The sequence below is a fragment of the Papio anubis genome, chromosome 9 (genome assembly GCF_008728515.1).
Source record: "Papio anubis isolate 15944 chromosome 9, Panubis1.0, whole genome shotgun sequence".
Taxonomy (NCBI): Eukaryota; Metazoa; Chordata; class Mammalia; order Primates; family Cercopithecidae; genus Papio; species Papio anubis.
Window position 1 is genome coordinate 29832209 of NC_044984.1, and position 15209 is coordinate 29847417.

Below are 15209 nucleotides of genomic sequence, written 5' to 3' on the forward strand. Positions count from 1 at the left end.
GAGTCGCCTTAGCAAGACGCAGACAGGCCTTGGCAGCATACCCCATGCAACGAAGGGGTTGCTAAGTGCTGGCAGCTGCTGTATCTGGTACACATTGCTTTCAGAGGGCCTGTGCAGGGATGTCCACGTGTTCTGGGCCTGTCTGTGTATTTGTGACAACATGGCTGTGTAGGCCCTGTCACTTGTGTTTTCGTGCCCGTCCTTGCACGTGCAGTTGGGCGACTCCATGTGGAAAGAAGGCATGGAAGGTTCTGGGGTGTATCCTTTTCACTAGCGTTATGTGCAGTGTGCACATGTGTGAACGGGCTGGAAAGTATGTAAGGGAGGCAGCTCAGTTGGTGTTGGTGGGACAGCATCTTAACTTGAGTCTAAGCTGCTGTGTGTGCAGGAGGAATAAGTGTTCCAGAGGTTTCCAGTTCCTAGCAAGTATTGTGAGGTGAGGGTGGGGGTGGGGGGTGAAGAGAAGAGGCAGCTTATGGAAAAACTCCTAAGTGCACTGTGGAGCATAGGGTGAGTGCAGGAGAGCGTGAAGAAGAGAATGAGGGTGGTGTTAGGCAAAAGTGGATGATCTGTGTTCGATTTGTGGGCAGCTGGATTGTAGTGGAAAGCAGCAGTTAGAGGCTGGAGACAGGTTTGAATCAGAACTTAATGGTTGTCACTGTGTCAGTAGCATTGTTCCCTGGACAGATAGGTCATCTGGGGCTCAGTTGCTTTGTGCGCAAAATGGGACTAATAACCGCTGGCCCCACCTGTCTCCCAAGGGACTGGAGGCTCCAATTAATGCCTGGAAATGCTTTAAGACTCCTAGGGTGAGGGGGCACTACTGGCCCACAGGGGCCAAGTTGGTGGTCTGGCAAGTGCTTAGGTGGTCCAGAGCCGTTTGGTTTGTGGGTACCAGAGGGAGGCATTTGTGTGCTCCTTCCCACGATATTCAGCATAATAGGAATTTTACACCCACGTTTGGACTCATGTGTAAAATATATACAGGCCTGTGTGATTCCCCGTAGTTCTTGTGTGAGTGCCTGCTGCAGAACAAGAGGCAAACTGGCTTTGATGTCTTTAGGTCTCCCTAGAGCACCTTGACTTTCCAGAGAGCCCTCTTTCAGATGAGCCCGGGACGTTTATAACCACCAACTTGCTTTTCTCTTTATGCCACCAAATGAAGCGGTAAGGAGCACCCTTCACAGTTTGCAGCCAGGGAGATAGGAGATGAAGAAGCTTTCCCAGCTAAGGTCATAGGTCTGGAGTGTCCACCACCGAGTTCTGTCTCTTGGGTTACAGCGCCTTCAGACCCAAGACCAACCCTGGACTGGGCTGAAGAAGGAGGGAGGCATCAAAAGTCATGCACAGACGGCACCGAATTCCAGGATGTAGTTGGGTGGTTTGTCCAGCCTCGGATGTCACCTGTCACTGAGACTTTTTTGCATGTGGTTGCTGTTTAGTAGTGTTTGTAAAAGGAAAGATCCTTGGTGGGAGATGCCGGCAACCCAGGTCAGGTCCTGGCTCAGCTCCCTGCCTGGGGAAGGTCACATCACCTCTCTAGTTCTGCTTCCTCTTTGGTCCAAATCAGGGCAACTTTCCAGATTATCATTCTGATTTCAACTGTGTTTTGCTTCCTCAGAGAGACCTTTCTGATCCCCCATCCAAAGCAGCCACCTCCCAGCCATGATCACATCGTTGTTCCTTCCTAGCACTTGCGACCTGTCTGACTTAGCTTTGCCACATCCTACTACAATGTGAGCTCACCAAAAGCGGGGCTGCCTTTGTGCTGTTACCTGCTGGCTCCACCTGGAACACAGTAGGTGCTCAAGAGATATTATTGTTTGTGAACGAGTGAGTGAATCAATTAGGAAGGGGCTGTGCATGTGTGTTTTTCAACTTGTACTCCTGGGAGCTTTGGAAGGGAAGAGCAGGCTCCATTGGCAGGGCCCCAGTTCCCTCACACCAGCAGCTCGGGGTCCATCTAAGTTACATGTCACCTTCCAGATAGGATCTCCTTTGAAGTAAAGGCTCTCTCGCTAAAATAAAACTAAAAAACTGTTGCACCAGAAGACTTAGAGGAGTCTTTTCAACTCCAAGTAGAAATAATAGTACCGCAACTGGAAGAAATCTGCACTTGACCCTCAACGAGGATTATAGGCAGGATTCAGACGTACAAAGTGCTTGTTCCACAAACCATTTCTGCTTAGCCATGGAATTCATCCTATGGCTATTTTTATACTACTGGTTTAATTTCCTGAATTTTGGTCAGAGTTAATATGGAAATGATTTTGCTTACAACACAGCAGCAAGGGCTATGTGAGAACTCTAACCCATCTATATCTGAGACAGGCACTAGACGGAGGACACCAAACATCTGCAAGGTGGACAAGCTGTGCACAGATATTTGAGAGCTACCTATCTAGGGTGACTCTGTCATCATCCTCTATCCTCTATCGGGGGTATTCCCAGGCATACTTGCCCAGACGTGCCTCACCCCCAGTAGATGCCCACTCAGCATTGATTTTCTTGAGTAGTTGCCAGTGCTGAGGAACTCTGGTCTCTGAGTGATTACTGAGCGTAGAGGACAGCCACGTCACGAAACCTGGCTATATTTACACGTGATGACCCTGACCTGTATTTACAGCAGCCATGCTTCCTGGGCTTTCCAAGCTCTCCTCCATGTAAAACAGTCTCTTGTGTTGCCTTTTCCTAGAAATACACTTGGAAGTGGCAGCACAGCTGCTGTGTCCAACACCGTGCCTGGGTTCGGGGCACAGAATCTAGATTTACCACCCTTTTCTAAGCCCCATAGGAGGAGCATTAATGACCGTGCCCGTGATAGAGGAGGTGGTGGTGTTCAGTTTGGTTGGTTTAGGTGGGTTGTTGAGGAGGGAGACTGTGGAGAGAAGTGGAGAGAAGGGTCGGGAGTAGAGAACTAGACCCTCTGTTCATTCCTTTTGATGCTGTCTTTGCTTGCCTTTTGATGATGCCCTGCTCTGGCTGACTCTGGTGGGTTTCTGGGTTCAAAGGTTTATACTCGCAAGATGGCACTCCACAGGGTAGAGGAAATTGGGGAGGGGGCAGCAGATATACGCTATACGTGTATGTTTTCCAAGTGCCTGCTGTGAGCTTTGAACTTCCAGGCCCTGAGACATGCATTAAGGACCTAGCCCCTGACCTCTGAGCACTCGTTGTTGAGGACATTAAACTCATTCCCAGGAAGGGATGAGAAAACAGCTGAGTGCAGACTAAGTGGCACTCACCCAAGCCCCAGCAGGAGCTCCGAGAAGGAAAGGTGTGCAGAGAGGGCAGGCAGAGGCAGCCCGCAGCAAGGGTGGCAGGGGAGCCCAGCTCTAGGGCCAGATGGTTCAGGCGCAGATCCTGGCTCTGCCCCTTCCTCTCCGTGTGAACTTCTGTGTGTTATGTTAAGCTTCAATTTCCTCATCTGTAAATCGAGGAAATGACCTCAACTCCTAGCAGGGTGCATGGATGCCTGCCTAAGCTGAGCTCAGAAGAGAGGTACAGAGCACCCAGGTGTCTGATGACCACAATGAAGGAGTTTGAAAAAGGGCTCATGGCGAGGAGGGGCGTTGAAGGGTGGCGACGACTGTGGGACCTTGTCTAATGCTGGTCTCCCCTGTAGTAGTCAGGGGGTCCGTGGCGTCATGCTCAGTAGGCCCCAGGCCAGTCAAGCACTCCCTTTCTCCCTGGGATGCTTTTCCAACTGGCCATGCGACTTCCACTCACAACTATGGAGAGGGAAGTAGCTGCGTCCCTCTCTCACTGCCCTGCACAATGTACAAGCACTCGTACAAGCACATGGCCCTGCTTAGAGGCTTAAGGATTTTCGGTGTAAAATATCAAGAATTGAGGATGTTACAGAGGTTCAGGAAATGAGAATTGCTCTGATGGTTCCCTGGTCTGTTTTGAAAGGCAGTAGGGGACCCTCCTTGATGGTGGTATGGGATAAATCCCCCAGCGGTTCTCAGCCCTGTCCTGGCTTAGGCATTCATTTTTTTTTTTTTTAAATATGTACTTCGTGTTTTGAAAGGGTTTGTCAGCCAAACTTCAATATAAATGAGAATGTATTTCTCTATCTTAAAAAGATTAATAATCAAAGACCGTATAACTGATAGTTTGATTCCTTTCTGCTTGATATATATCAGTTTAGGTCATGTGCTAGCAGATTCTAGTGTGTTTAAAAAGCCCAGAAGAAAAAAGGACAAAGGACAGAAGCAGACTGGTGTTGTCTGGTTTGTCTGAGGTCTGGCACAGTTAGCAAACATTTAATCGCATAGCTGGTGTGGTAGCTTGACTGAAGCCTTTTTGTCAGGTAGAAATTCAAGTTTCTATGAGCGTTCTTGAAATGCAGTAAAGAGATTTCTCTCCCAGTGCTGCCTTTTGTAGATAAGCACTAGGGTTTTGATAGTTGGAAACCACGGTCCTATGCTGTGCTTTTAGAATTGGAGTCCAAGCTCATGCCTGTAATCCCAGTGCTTTGGGAGGTCAAGGTGGTCAGATCACCTGAGGTCAGGAGTTCAAGACCAGCCTGGCCAACATGGTGAAACCCCGTCTCTATTAAAAATACAAAAATTAGCTGTATGTGGTGGTAGGTGCCTGTAATCCCAGGTACTCGGGAAGCTGAGGAAGGAAAATCGTTTGAACCTGGGAGATGGAGGTTGCAGTGAGCCAAGATCGCGCCACTGCACTCCAGCCTAGGCGACAGAGTAAGACTCTTTCTAAAAAAAAAAAAAAAAAAAAAAAAAAATTAGAGTCCTCATCCTATCCTACTTGAGAATAAAATTATGTTTATTAACTTTTTAGCCCTAGCAACTAGTGCAAAGCTTGGCAAACAGTAAGAATTCAATAAATGTTCATTGAATGGATATTTTAGGAAGGTGCTTATCAGTCATCACCGAGACTGTGCCTCAGGGAGACGTTCCTCAACCAGAGCCAGATAGGTAATTTGTGGGACCCAGTGCCAAATGAAAACATGGAGCCCTAGCTCAAATGCAGGAAAAGATACCATTAAAGGTATATTTATACCTTTATAAATATAAGCCTTTTCCTTTTTTCCGTGGTCTTTCTCTCAACTTGTCATGTGGTATTTTTATTTACTATTTAATGATATTTTAAGTAAAGAAAAATTAAATTTTTAAATTATTAGCATGAATTTTCCTGTTCATCCTTAATATTGTGCAATGCCAGTTTAAAAGACTGAGCATTTAACGTGTGTAGAATCATCAAACTACACAATTCTGATTTCATAGCTCATACATGCACATGCATTTTGTTCTTACCAGAGCAGTGGCATTGCTGCTCTCAACTACTCATCAATGCACTCAGCATCGCTAACTCAACTGTTTTTATTCCTCTAGCAGCATCCCTGGGGCTCACTAGGTCTCTGCGACTGTGCTGGGCGTATGGTCCTTCTCTTGAGAGTTGATAATTCAGGCCTTGTCTGTGCCTACCCTAAAAAGGAGGAAGGGTTGGACATCAGTGGTTCATACCCTGTTTGCGTGAGAGTGTCACAAACTCCTTTGGAGATCTACTAAAACCTATGGAACCGCAGCACATAGATGGTAAAAATGTTTTATACAATTTCAGGAGCCCCCAAGTTATAACTCCATGGAAGGAATTGTCTTTTAGGCTTACTGCTACGCCACGGTATCCTGTTCCAGAGACAAGATAGGGACTATTTTGAAAGCAAATGAGAAATTGTTCAAATCCTCCTATCTGGGAAAGGAGGTGAGATTTTAAGTCATTTGGCTTTTGAAATTCAATTCCTGATGCCTAGAAGGGAATGACACTGGCTTTCTGATTCCCAGTGGACAGGTTGTAAATGTCCTTAAGCGTGAAATGATGTGGTCCACGATGAAGGCTTTTGTGAGAGAGCTTCTCTTTCCGCCCAACAGGCTGGACTCTCCTCCAGCCTGGCTGACCCCGGCCAGAGCCGCAGGATGACAAACTGCCACCATCCTCTTGCTGGGCTGCAGCTGCTGCTCTAGTGGGGAGAGGCAGCTGCACATCCAACCAACACTGACTGAATTCAGGCACAGGCTGGGGCATCACGGTCAGTCTCTGGGTGATCCTTGCCCTCTAATTTCACCGGGCAGAGGAGGACACTGGCTCAGATAGGTTAGGTGACCTGCCCAGGGTCCCCCAGCCAGTAAGAGTGACATTAATCTTCCCTCCATGTATGTGACAGCCCAACCCCCAAATCAGGAGGACACTGGCTCAGGTAGGTTAGGTGACTAGCCCAAGGTCCTGTAGCCAGTAAGACATTCATCTCTCCATGTATGTGACAGCCCAACCCGTAAACCAAACATCGAGAACCAGGCTCATGTTTATGTTCCCCTTTCCAGCTCCCTCCTCTCAGCACTGGAGATGGGAGAAGGGAGGAAAGCTGCCCGCTACCTCTGTCCGGGATAGTGCAGGAGCCTCTGCACTGACCTCTCCCTGAAGCTCATGGGTGTCCTTTGCAGCATCCAACCAGTCATTGCCCATCCAGTTCTCAGAAATTGTCAGGTCAAGCAAACAGTGGCTGCAGCTGTAGTTGTAGTGGCTGCAGCTGTGGACCTGGGACAGGCTGCTCTGGGGACCTTCTCCAGTGGAAGACACAGCAGTGTTGTTGAGGCCACTGTGTCTTAGACTCTGGGTCCCCTGTGTCAAGCCTGATGGTGAGCTCTTGATTCAGATTGAGTTGAGATCATTGTGGATTTGGGGCCTGGAATGCCTCCCATGTCCTCTAGACAGCCATGAGGGGCCATGTCCTATACCCCTTCCCTTCACACCTACACACAGCAGTGAACACACACCAGGGCCCCCATGAATAGAGATGCCTATGGACCTTTAGCTCCAATCTCAGTCCTAAATCCAAACCTGGGAGTCCCCAGAACCTGGAGGTGTCATCCACTTTGGCCCGGCTCTCTGGAGGACTGTGGATGCGGGCTCTCAGAGTCATGACTACCCAGCTCCCTGGCCGCTTCAAATTTCTGCAAGGCACTAGCCCCCAGCTGTTGGGTGGGCCAGGCCCAGGTGGACGGGGGTGACTGGGAAGATGCACTTCAGATGTTTCTGTCTTGGCTTCATGCCTGAGGGGCAGAGGAGAGCCAACCACAGAGGACTCCTGCTCTGCACCTGGTGGAATTGGCAGCCATGTGTGCCTTGTTGTGGTCACATGGACTCAGATCCCAAGGCCTGGGTGCAGGCTCCAGAGAATCCATCCAGGCTCAGCTTCTCTGGCATCTTAGTCCATTTTCACACTGCTGATAAAGACATACCTGAGACTGGGAAGGAAAAGAGGTTTAATTGGACTTATAGTTCCATATGGCTGGGGAGGCTTAACACACCCCTTCAACAAAAGAGATCCTGCTTTATCTGCCTTATATACTGAGGTTCTACATCAAGCTTGTCAAACCAAGGCCTGCATGTGGCCCAGGACAGCTTTGAATGCAGCCCAACACAAATTAGGAAACTTAAAATATTATGAGAGGTTTTTTTGCAATTTTTTTCTTTTAGCTCGTTAGCTATCAGTAGTGTTAGGGTCTTTTATGCATGGCCCAAGACAATTATTCTTCTTCCAGTGTGGCCCAGGGAAGCCAAAGCATTGGATACCCCTGCTCTACATAAAAATTTATTTGAAAGAATCTACTACTACCATAACTTTCTCAGAATACAAGTAAAGAAACTCAAGTCACAGAGAGGGTCAGTGACTTGCCTGAGGTGCTGGCAAGTAGAGAGGGACCTCCTAAACCTAAGACCTCTGCCTCTGAAACCTAGGCCTCTGCCTGTCCCCACCCCCATCTGTGTGCCACTGCCTTTATAAACACAACACAGCTGTCAACAGATGCCCCTCGCATCACTTTGGCAACTCCCCTTTCTTTGGTCATCATGGGAAGCAAGGACTCCCTCAGCCCCTGCCCCTCTCCTGTGATCCGAGAGCATACACTCTCCCCAGCCAAATTCCCCTTGTGCCAAGCACCGGTCTTCCCTGCAGGGAGGTGAGCAAGCAGCTCCCACCCAGACAGGGCCTCATACAACATGTCTCCATGGGGTGAAGAAAAGAGCAGCTCTTCTCCACAGAAATCATACATCCATTCAGTCAAGAAGACTGGGGAAATTATCACAGAGATCATTCTCTGAGTGTGGGAAAAAGTATAGACTGTATCCTTCACTATAATTAATCTCAGCTTCAAGGGAGCAGTAAGTATATTAGCCAATGCATTGTTCTCTCTCTCTCCCTCTCTTTTTTTTTCTTTTTTTTTGTTTGGGAGGTGGAGTTTCACTCTTGTCTCCCAGGCTGGAGTGCAATGGCGTGATCTTAGCTCACTGCAACCTCCACCTACTGGGTTCAAGTGATTCTCCTGCCTCAGCCTCCCAAGTAGCTGGGATTACAGGCACCCGCCAACATGCCTGGCTAATTTTTGTATTTTTAGTAGAGACGGGTTTTCACATGTTGGCCAGGCTGGTCTTGAACTCCTGACCTTAGGTGATCTGCCCACCTCAGCCTTCCAAAGTGCTGGGATTATAGGCATGAGCCACCACACCTGACTGCGTTGTTCTTTTGGGAAAGTATTTTTGCAACCCGTTGTGTGAAAGTTAAAACCCTGTGCTCTTAGTGCCAAGAGGCAGTGATTTTCCTGCATGGGCTTAGGGTCACCAGCAGCCTCCTCCACTCCCCTAGCTGGATCCATTGGTGCAGTTAGGCAGCCTGGGTCAGCTGCCAGGCTGGACAGCCCTTGACTGTCCTAGGTGACATAGTCTCTGCCATGGTCTTGCAGAATCACGGGAAATCAATTAACAGATGCCCAATTATCCCTACAGAGAAGTCGTTTTAGAACTCATCTAAATGGATGCTTATTCCCTAACGCCAGCTCTGGTTTATAACCTGCTGAACCATTTAGGTTTCTTTAATTTAACCTCATAAGTGGTGGGTGACTCTTAAGTCTCATTCCCTGGATCAGAAAGCCCAGTGGTGCCCTACTGCTTACAAAATAAAATCCTGAAATCTTGAGCCTGGCACATACCTTCTCTGTTACCTTCTTTGCTTAATTCCTGCTCTTCCTTCAAAACCCTTGCCCACAGCTCCCTCCTCAGCACTCCTGCACACATTTTTCTCCCTGAACTGCATACATTGTGCTACAGTGATGTTGATGTGTCCATTTCCCCAGCTGTGAGCTCTTTGAGGTCAGGGACAGCTTCATTCATTCTTTTTTCTTCATTCTTTGTCTTTGGGAATCTCCAGCATCTGGCACATTGTGTGCCACATACGAGGCCTCAGATGTTCAATGAATTAATAATTAACTGGTTAATTTCAAGGGAGAAAACAGATACCTGAACCACCAAGCACACCCCTACAATGATAAATGAGGAGGGCAGCCTCAGGCAGGGCAGCATCAGGGAGAAGAGTGGAGTGGTGGGTTCGCAAGATGTTCATTGAGAAGAGCTGCAGAAAGGAATGGCTTAGTGTTGGGGTGGGAAGTGGTAACACTGAGAAAAAGGAGTGAGCACTGCATAGGTGGATGGAGTGTCACAGATTAGGAATACAAGATGGATGGGTTGCAGTGGGAAGATACTGACTTAGTTCTGGGCATGCTGGATGTTAGGGGGCCTGTGGTCATGGGCATGAGCCTGGAGCCCAGCAGGCTTTGAGAGTCATCAGCTTGTTGGAGATGGGTGGAGTTTGGCATGAATGGGGGTAGCAAAGAGGAGACAAGAGGCAAAGCACAAAATGTTCCCATCTCACCCTGGAGGGAATGCCAGCCTTAAAGCTGTAAACCAGGAAGAGGACCAGTCGATGAGGCCAAGGAAAAGAGGACAGTTTCGGAGACTTGGTTATGATGTTCAGATCAAGGCAAATTGGAAACTTGGAGAAGAATACAATGAGAATGGTAACATGAAACCAGCAGTGGGGGAAGAAGGCTTCAAAAGAAGGTGTGAACAACTTTTCAAATTCAGCAGAGATGAAGTAGGAGGAGATAAGAAAAGCCACCTTTGGCTCTGGCAATTAGAAGTGACTTTGGGATGAGTGGGTAGTGGAGGAGGTCAGACAGTGGTGGGGTGCAGGATGAATGGATGAAGAAGTGAGGCTTCAGAGGAAGAAAGATCTGGCAATAACTTAAGAGGGAAACAGGATCTAGGGAAATGCGACTTGAGAAAGTCTGGTCAAAGTATGCATGGTCATTAGGTTGAACTGTTGCATCTTAACAGCTGAGATTGTGTCCTGGCTCACTATACTAGTCTTATTCAGGACTAATTTGTTGCTTCTAGAAGTGGAGCTAGAGCAGTATTTTTTTGAGGGGACGGGGGTAGTGGAGCAGGGACATTTGTACGAAGACTCTGACCCCCAGCTATAAGAGTCAATTAAAACAAAGGCTGAGCTGCATGTCAGAAACCCAACAGGACTGTGGCTTAAAGAACAAAGAAGCTGCTTTTTCTCTCATATAACAGTTCAGGCTAGGCAAGCTGTTCTGCTCCACACAGTCACACAGGGAGCCAGGTTTCTGCCCTTGTTTCTCTGCCATCCCTAAGGGTAGTGCGTGGTCTCAAAGTGTGGTACCTAGACCAGCAGCATCAGCCTCACCTGGAAACTTGTTAGAAATGCAGAGTCTCAGGCATCACCCCAGACTTAGAATCTCTAGTAGGGGAGCACTGTAGTTTTGAAAGCCCTCCAGGTGATTCTAATGTACCCTTGATTTTTGAGAACCACCACTCCGAGGTGCTGTCCTTGTCTGCATGGTTGAAGCTGATTTCAGACACATCTGTGGCAAGGGAAAGACTGGAAGGGGAAAGATTGTGGCAATGTGCATGGGCAGTATTTTAAGGTCCAGGGGTGGAGTACTACTTCCACTCATCCATTGTCAAGAATACTATATGACCAGAGCTAGCTGCTAGACCGGCTGGGGAATGCAGTCACTTGTTAGGTGGCCACATACCCAGCTACGACTCCATTTTAATGGAAGAAGGGGAGAAAAATCTTCCGGGAGACCATTAGTAGTCTTGGCTCCCTTATGAATCAAACTTAAGTTTAATGCCACATCCCATCCTCTAGAAGGAAAAGAAAATATCTACCTACAGATCACTACAGCTTATCTGTTTAAAGAGATCCATGGGGGTCTTTTATTGGGTGTACCACCCCCCAAATGTCTGTCCGCCCTCACTGGACATGAGCAACCCAGCCCTTAGACACCTGCCTCCACTGCTCACCCACTATATACTGTGCTGCCCAGTCCCTGGTTGGTAACTTCCAATAAACATCAGGATTTCCCCAGCTGACCCCATCAAAAGGAAGGCACCCAGGCTGGGCAGGGAAGGATGCGTAGTTAGAAGGGGTGCTGGTTTATTAAAAATCAGAGCTAGAAAGATGAGCAGCTTGTCCAATGAGCAGCTGGGCACTTGCAGGGCAGCTGTGCACACCTGCACAGACTGTGCCTTGCACAATTCCAGGGGCAGCCATTCTCATGTGTCTCAACCATGTCCCACCCTCAGGGGAACCCCAGCACCCTGGGGTGTTGGGCCTTCTGCTGCTGCTGCTCTTTGCCTTACAGATCCTGAGCTCACCCTGAATGGGTCACCCCTGAAGCTTCCATCCTTGCTCTGAGCAGCTTCTCAGGAAGCATCTCAGTGCTCCAAGGACCAAGCCTGGACAGAGAAATCAGTTCTGGATGGGGCCAGCTTATCTTCCCTCCTCAAAGCCTACTAAAAGCCCAAACCTGAGAGACCTTGACTTTGGCATCAGCAACACCTGGGCTTGATTCCCAGGTCTGCCAAAGGAGCCTCAGTCTCCTTGTTTATAAAACAGAAGTGGGCCGGGTACAGTGGCTCACACCTGTAATCCCAGCACTTCAGGAGACTGAGGTGGGTGGATCACTTGACACCAGGAGTTTGAGACCAGCCTGGCCAACATGGTGACTCCTGTCTCTACTAAAAATACAAAAATTAGCCGGGTGTAGTGAGCATGGTGGCGCATGCCTGTAGTCCCAGCTACTCGGGAGGCTGAGGCAGAACTGCTTGAACCTGGGAGGCGAAGGTTCTATTGAGCCAAGATTGCTTCACTGCACTTCAGCCTGGGCAACAGAGCGAGACTCCATCAAAAAAAAAATAGAAAGTAAATCCCGAAGGAATGGCACCTGCCTCACTGAGTTATTGAGACAAGTAAGAAACCTGGACCAGATGAGGGCCTGACCACTATGCTGAAGCTGCTGGGGGCTGGGTTTTCGACTACTGGCCAGAGTCTGGGAGAGATGGTTTCTCAAGGCCATAAAACACCTGTCTTCATAACTAGGAAATCATAATTTCTGAAACAGAGGCAGGATGATGCACCTTCCTCAGATCTCGCATTCGTTTATGTAATGATCTACCTTCGAATTCAGCCACATGCACGCGCTCCATCTCTAACAGCTCTGCCGCTTGTGACGCTGACTTCTACAGCAGGAGAAGGGAGTCACTTGTGTTTGTCGACACTGAGGTCACACTTGTGGTGGGCCTTAGGGGCTCTGGGCTTTCCTGGCCTCTGCTGTGGGTCCGTTTTTAAGGGCTGGAGCAAAGGCAAGAAAAAGTGGGCCGGGCGCGGTGGCTCAAGCCTGTAATCCCAGCACTTTGGGAGGCCGAGACAGGCAGATCATGAGGTCAGAAGATCGAGACCATCCTGGCTAACACGGTGAAACCCCGTCTCTACTAAAAAATACAAAAAAACTAACCAAGCGAGGTGGCGGGCGCCTGTAGTCCCAGCTACTTGGGAGGCTGAGGCAGGAGAATGGCGTAAACCCGGGAGGCGGAGCTTACAGTGAGCTGAGATCGAGCCACTGCACTCCAGCCTGGGCGACAGAGCGAGACTCCATCTCAAAAAAGAAAAAAAGAGTGGGCAAAGGGTTAGGAGAAGTGAGGAGACTGCGTATTCATTTTCAATCCCTGTCAGAGCTGCCCCCTCCTGTGGGTTTCTTCTGAGGTCTCACTCCTCTAAAGAAGGGCCTGATTATGCCCTCAGGTGTTTCCCATCAGTGGAACTGTCCTGTTCACGTTGGTGCCTTGTTTGGATTATTTTCAAAAGGATTTTTTACTTTGATATACAATGGACATAGGTCTGTGTCTCTCATCTGAGGCTGAAATTGGAAAACGAGGGAAAAGAGAAGACACTGTGGAGAGTGCAGAGAAAGCTCAGGGAGAAAAAGACAGGGGCAATCCCTGGACTGGCTTGTGAGACTCCCAAAGGGCCCTGTTGGGAGAACTGGCTGGTGCCTGCACTAAAGCCATCTACACAGAAATGCATCCTGCACGTTCCCACAGGCGCATGCCATAGAAGCGATGGCCTGAGTTTCGATTCTCTCCTTTCCAATACCTTTGACTTAGGTTCCTGGGGAACCAGGTGAGAGCCTGAGTGGGATAAGAAGTACTTATGTGATTCTCAAAGAGTTCATGAGCATTCACATGGCTCCTTAGTGCATTCCTTCCTTCCTTCATTCAGCATCCGACACTCATACATCAGGTACTCTGTTGGGTGTTCAGGGCCCAGAACTCAACTCAGATTTTATCAGATAATACAGCTAAGGGGCATGCCTCAGGCTTCATTAGTGGGGATTGTTGACCCTGGGATGTAAGAGCAAGAAGTGGCTTGGAGAAAGACATAGAGTGTGGAGGGAATCTGACAGGTTTGGAAGCTTGAGGAGTATTGAATATTGTTGACAAGCAGCATAACATGATGGTCAAGAGCCAACCTGGGATGTTTTTTAAGTGAATAGAAGCACTGCGCATAATTATGTCCACAACAGGTGTAAACCAGAGTTAACCTGTCTCCCTTTCCTCTTCTGTAACATGCGGATGATGTGCGTGCCTACCTCATGGGGTGGCGAGGATTAAAAGAAATAATGCTTACAAGGCAGGAGTCCCTGACCCCCAGACCATGCCCCAGTAGGAACCAGCCTCAAAGCAAGAGGTGAGTGGCGGGTGAACGAGCATTACCGCCTGAGCTCCACCTCTGGTCAGATAAACAGCGGCATTAGATTCTCATAGGAGCACGAACCCTATTATGAATTCACATGTGAGAGATCTCAGTTGCACACTCCTTATGAGAATCTAATGCCTGATGATCAGAGTTGAAACAGTTTCATCCCAAAACCTTCCTCCCCCTACCTCCACCATCCGTGGAAAAATTGTCTTCCACGAAACCAGTCCCTGGTGCCAAAAAGGTTGGGGACCGCTGTTACAAGGTACAGTTGATCCTTGAATGGCATATGTTTAAACTGTGCAGGTCACCTGCATATTTTTCAACCAAAACAGATAAAAAATACAGTACTTGCAGGATGCAAAACCCATATATACAGAGAGCTGACTTCACATGCAAGAGTTCTGTGAGACCAACTGACAACCTTGAATATGCGTGGATTTTGCTATACTTGGGGATCTTGGAACCAATCCCCTGCGTATACTGCGGGACAACTGCTCTTAGTACCGTGCCTAATGCATGGTACATGATAAACACTAGCCACGGTTATTCCTAGGCACACAAAATGCACAGAGCATTGGGTGATGCAGAAATGGTCCGAAACTACTGTGCCAGCAGTAAGTCTTGGAATCAGGCCTCATTTTTACCCAACCCAGTAAGGAAGGTGGTCACTCCAGTATTATAGGTGAGAAGAACTGAGGCCCAAAGGCAAGGAGCAAGTTAGAAATAGAACTTGGACTAGAACCCAGGTGCCTGGGTGTAGGCCTAGCCCCTCTTAAGTTGCAGTAGTGTTTGGGGGCCTATTGAGAAGGGAAGGAATGTGTAGAGGTGACCCAAGCACCAAGACAGCTGTCACCTTCTGGACTTGATGACCTCACTGGTCCTGCTGGGATGGCAGAGGCCCTGCCGGTGCTGCCTCCTGGATCCCCACCCACAGAGCACCCCAGCTGCAGCCCCGTCTGGGGGCACCTCTTCCAACCCCACCAAGGGTGCTCCTTTTGCTGTGCCTTGCTGCTATGTTGAAAACAGAGATGAGGGACTTCTCTCATTCTACAGCGCTTATCACTGTAGCTGTTGCCTTCTTCCTACTTCTTTTAAATGACTTTCCTGTCGGAAGCAATTTGCTTTGTTAAACTCAGGTCTTGGTTTTCTCCAAGTAGATTTTTCATGGCCACCTGGGGACAGGGTCTCCCCTCACAACCATCTGAATAGAGTGCACTAGCAGGCTGGTGGGCTGAGGGGCAGAGATGCTGAGACTGCATCCCAGCCATCAGATTCAGGCTCT

General features: G+C 48.6%; 1 protein-coding gene across 4 annotated transcripts in view; it reads left to right on the plus strand.

The window, feature by feature from the left end:
• Window positions 1-15209, plus strand: part of TSPAN11 (tetraspanin 11) — a 70421-nt gene that overhangs the window by 872 nt on the left and 54340 nt on the right. The gene's annotated exons all lie outside the window — the stretch shown is intronic.